The sequence below is a fragment of the Pteropus alecto genome, unplaced genomic scaffold (assembly GCF_000325575.1).
Source record: "Pteropus alecto unplaced genomic scaffold, ASM32557v1 scaffold103, whole genome shotgun sequence".
Taxonomy (NCBI): Eukaryota; Metazoa; Chordata; class Mammalia; order Chiroptera; family Pteropodidae; genus Pteropus; species Pteropus alecto.
In genome coordinates, this window is record NW_006436288.1 from 10,732,481 (window position 1) to 10,737,984 (window position 5,504).

At 35.5% G+C, this 5,504-nt stretch overlaps 1 pseudogene; it reads left to right on the forward strand.

Moving 5' to 3' along the window:
- Nucleotides 1–3,286: 3,286 nt before the first annotated feature.
- On the forward strand, nt 3,287–3,404 carry LOC112480363 (annotated as a pseudogene).
- The last annotated feature ends 2,100 nt before the right edge of the window (nt 3,405–5,504 follow it).

Consider the following 5,504-nt stretch of genomic DNA (forward strand, 5'->3'; position numbering starts at 1 on the left):
GAAAGAGAAAAAGGAACAGGAAGGGTGCAGTAGAGTGAAGGACTTATTTGTGTGCCAGGTAATTTGTAAATGACCTTATATCAATTAATATTCAAAATATTTCTGCAAGGTAAATGTTTCTCCTGCTTTCTAACTTAAATGGAGGTGCAGTTTAAGTTAAAGAGCATGAGTAATATTTAAGGTGCAGTATCTCAAAACGATATAACTGGTCTAAATGACAAACTGAATTTAAACTTTCTAAATCCAAAATCCACAATTTTTCCACTGAAATCTCCACCTTCCAATTTAAAGTCAGAATGCCTAGATCAGGTAATTTATTCTGTGCCTTTGGGCATTTTAGCCACATCAAATCTATTTCGGCAACTATAAACTAGGTATTATAATAATTGTGCTCTCTTCCTTGCTAGTTGGAGTTAGCAATGAGATGATGTGTGTGAAGATACTGAAAGGATTGCTAACAAAAAAAAAATTAATAATCCATGCTGTTTTTCTTTTAAATCTTCAGTGTTAGGGCCCAAGGAGGCTCAAAAGAGTTTTCCATCATTATAACTGAAATAACTCTCAAAGCAGCTGCTGAAGCTCTTGGTGTTCAAAAGCGTCTCTTTCTGGTATACACTCTGACAGACTATTTCCACTTGGATCGTTCTTAGTGACTATGAGCCCATGCAGAAGCAAGATAAACAAGCACCTGAGGAATCTTCCAGTGCTGGCTGAAGATACTAGGCATGTCATTTCTTTATAAGGTGACTGTACAATTCTACTGGCCTATGGAGTACCAGGTTTCTACGTTACTACCTGAGCTAATGCCAAGTTTTTCAATAGCATTCTTCCTCCAATTATCTTGCCCAAATTTTAAGATATAAGATTAAAGTTTGAAAATTACTTCAAAAATGTCAGACAAGACCCAGACACTTAAAGACTACCCCAGTCACAACAATGGAGTCAACTGATATGACAACAAAAGTAAGCAAGCCTTTCCCTGATTCGTTACCCACCTTAGTGAGTCATTGGATCCCTAAAGATGAGACATTGTCAATTCCCATCTTATTTGTTGCCTTAAGACAGTTAACTCCTACTCCTGATTGTGACATTATTCCAAATACACTAAGGTGCATGAAGAGTACAAGTCCATTGCATACAGTAGTATCACAGAATTCATTAAAGGAAATGTCCTTGACAATAAACCTTGAATATTCTTTTACTTTCCCTGAGGTCCTTCCTTCTACGGTATTAACAGCTACTTCATTCACAGATTTTGACTTCCTCCAGAGTAGAACTTCTACAGCATCAATGTTACTAGAAAAATGAGACTCTACAGAGTGGGAAAGGAAGAGGCACACCCTAATCCACAAAACAAAAATACAAAAGCATCCTGTTTTATCTGACAATGTCTCAGGATCGATTAGTCAAGCTTGGTATTCACAAGCCTTTCTTGCCTTATCCAAGTACTCTCATTTTCTTGGATCCTCAGTCTCCGAGGAAGTAACAGAGGATATAGCCACACCTTCAGAAGGACTATTTTCAACGACATTTTTCAGCAAATGGAGTGGTTCTATTCCAGTCTATCTAGAAAGATCCGTTTAGTCATCTAACAGTCTCTTGATACCTTCAGCATCAGCAAAGGAGACATTAGCAGCCTCCTATTTTTCCCTTGAGTTCAGCCAACTGCCCCTGTAAAGCCAACTAAAGCAAAAGATTCTTCATGAGCATGATCATATCTGCGAGACTTTTGAATTTTCTCAACAGCTTTATTCATTCTCCATTCTTACAGAGACGATTTCACCTCTTGGCATGAGAATAAGTACAAAATTTGTATGGGACAGTACATCTGACTCGTTTGCCCCAGGAAACTGTTTGTGTTACCAACAACCTCTTAGAGGAAAGCTCATCCTGTGATATGATTATAAAAACTCAATCTTATTATAAAAAATCCTCATCATTTACCCAGCCATATGATTTATCTGATTTGTCCCTTTCTGAGTTGCCCAAATCTGCAAATGTATTTATTTGGGTTACCTGAAAGTATAGGCTCAAACACCATAACACATTTTCTTAGTGTCTGGTAGTCAGGCATAGAACATTTGGCTTTCAGCAAATTCTCAAGAACTAGCAAAACTTTGCCAGGCAGCACAATGTTAAACCTGGACTCTACTGACATGGTGATAAGTCGCCCGTAAACCTCCAAAAACTTATTAACAACAAGATATGGGACTATTTCTGACATTAACAATATACAAGGTAAGATTGTGATAGTTGTTTACTTTTCTATTCAATGAATTCTATTCAATGAATCTTTACACTAACAAGCAGTAACCAATTATTGGTTAAAATATTAAGATTAAAATAGAATGTTAAGATTAAAATGGAGTGCCTAATGTTAACTACATAAAATATGAGTGCTTGATCTTCTTCTCTATATATTTCCAATAATTCTACAAGGAAAATTGTGATTTTGGGGAGGAAAAAATTTTAAGAGTATATTGTGTAACAAAAGTCAACAACAAAATACAGTACCTCTCTTGTGTTTTATACACATTAAATACAACATTCGGATTTATCAAAGGTTCACAAACCTGCAAGAAACTTCGAACCATAATTTAGACTATACTCTGTTTAGTTATTATTATTCCTAAATTATCTCAGAAACATACTTATCATCTGTTGCAACCTTATGGTCCACCATAGTTAGAAAAATGCTTGATAACAAACTCAATCTTAATTGGTAAAGACCATCTTCTTTCATTTAGCTTCTCTCTCATGATATGCTGCAAATCTAGGCAGTATTTAATTAAGAAGTCAATATCTATAGTCAAATAGGGGTTCAAAATCTAGCTCTACAATATACTATTTGCCCAAGGTCAGCTACTTAATTTTATTACTAATTTTCATTATTTATAAATCAAGAATAATAATTGTCCCAATATATTTGCTGTAAAGATAAAATGAAATATGCATCTGGCACAGTGCCTGGCATATGCTGAATGTTCATTAAATGTAAGATGTTATCATCTCTGCTCATCCTCTCCTCTCTGACCTTGATAACCTGTATCACTGATTCTCTTAGGACTTATTTCACATGGAAGCATACTTATATGGTAACTTCCATGATAATTTTCATAAAGGATTTTTAATTCTGGGAGATTTCTTATGTTTGAATTAAACATCTAAATTAAATAGATGCTATTTTATTCAGATTCATGCCAGAGTTTCCAGAAACATTATTTAGACAAAATACAACCAGTTTGTCTTTAACTAAATATGAATTGTTTTAAGAAACAAAGATTCTGTCCATGGCCATGCTACACTGAACAAGCCGATCCCATCTGATCTTGGAAGCTAAGCAGGGTTGGGCCTGGTTAGTACTTGGATGGGAGACCACCTAGGAAGACCACATGCTGTAGGCATAAAAAAAAGAAAAAGAAACAAAGATTCTGACAACATGTGCTCTCCATTCCGAATCTCAGAAACCTGAGGACATGTCACACACAAGTAAGCAATGCTATCACCAAGGAATGGTAAAGCTGATGAAACTTGAGCCTGTTTGAAACTTATCTCCCTAATAGTTAGAACATATACTATTAATCGATCTCATGAAATATGCAACAGTGTTCAAATCTCACTTTAAAATAGTCTTTCTGTTCATCAAGTGATTGCCCCACTCTGTCTTCTAGATTCGTTCAATAGTATGAAACACCACTTCTTTCTAACCCATAATATCTAAAATATGACTTTGTTATATTACAGCATATCCCCATTTTTGTAATAATCACCTCTTCTTCCTTCTCAGATAATACCAAACCATATCTTCGCAGAGCTTGAATTGTTTTTCTAGCTTCTTTGAGATTTAAACGTGTTAACTGAAATCAGAACACTGGTTCATTACTATGTCTCTATTCAATTATACAATTTTAATGTCCTGAACTTTAAAAAATTTCCGTTGTGCTTTTAAAAACTCACTCACTCACTTAGTTTAGGAATTTGGGCCTGCTGCCAAAATATTGTTTTCCTAAAGCTCCCTAACCCAGACTTGGTTACCTGATACTACTAATAAGCTAATTTCAGGATCTTCTTCCATACTATAACTTAAGGTTGAAAAGATTAGGAAATTTGGAAACTAACAAACTCCATGAATATGTGGAAGCAGCATCAAGGTTATAATGCAAAATCTACCAGTTGATGATAAAAGGAAGATGAACAAAGGTGGCAAGAAAAAGGTAAGTAGGAAAAAGAAAACAGAAGAGGAAACCAGGGCTTCAGATGGATGGAATCTGACCCTTGAGTAGATGGAGAAAGTGTCCCCAAACCAAGGGATAAAACAGAGATGAAAGAAATCGGTCCTTTTTACTTCTCTCTGTAGCTACTTATGTAGTACCTAAATATAAGATAGACTACTACATATACCTACTGAGTATCAGTAGATGATTTCCCACGTTCCTTTGCAAATCAGGTCAAAAAGTGAAAATGAAGGAAATAAATCAATCATCAAGACAACCTAAAACATTTAAATAAACAGTGGTATTTGTTGAAACTTGTTTCTTGTTTGCTTCTTTTGGATCAATTCAACACATTTCCAATAGTTGTTAATCCAATTCAATTGATAACAGCAACTATTGGGCACTAACTTAATTACACAACTCCTCCTGACACATTTTATGATCAGGAAGATGGCAACCCGACTCACTCGATGCTTGTAATAAAATCAGTAAATAAATATCCTTCAGGCCCAGAAAGCTGGCTGCAATTTAATGCGACTCATCAAAAACTATATGGATATCCTCTAGAATTGAATTTTCAATATTCCCCTCAGGAATTTATTCTTTCTACCAATGATTCCGGGGGCCTGGCTACTCAGATGCTTTTGACCATTGAACTAAAGCTGCCCAAAAGTACTGCCTGCCACAATTGCACTCTGCACATAAAAGACAGTTTCTACTAATTTATAAAGGAGAGAGAATTGATTTGCTTTTGCTAAACTCATTGACTATCTAAATGCCACTAAATCTGAACAAATTGTATTAACTATCTTGAGACCTGGATCTACTATTATATTCTGGTATAAGATAACTTTATGTTCTGTCAATGGCAGTTCTCTGAATTGGTATCCCAACAGAAAAATTGACGAAGTGATGTTTACCCTAAGGAGACCTGTTGGAAATGTCCATCCAAACTTTTCATATGCCATGTTACCAAAATTGGCACAATTAAGAACATATATCACAGTGGGATCTGCCTTTTTCTGGAGCCAGACAATGGGTCTTTAATTGAAAACAGCATTCTTTCCTCATCTAGCATATTTGTGACAGCAGCAGCAAGTGTAGCTTATCATTTCAGTAAGAACTATAAGACTTATTCCTTAGTCTCTGGTGTTTCAAGGGAGAATCTTAATAAGTAATACCAAATAATAAATGTATATGCTAAGGCCGCAGAAGCCACCTTCCCTGGAATGTGAAGCTCCACATTCATCTCAATTATGAAGAGGGATACCACTATCTTCTCAACATCAA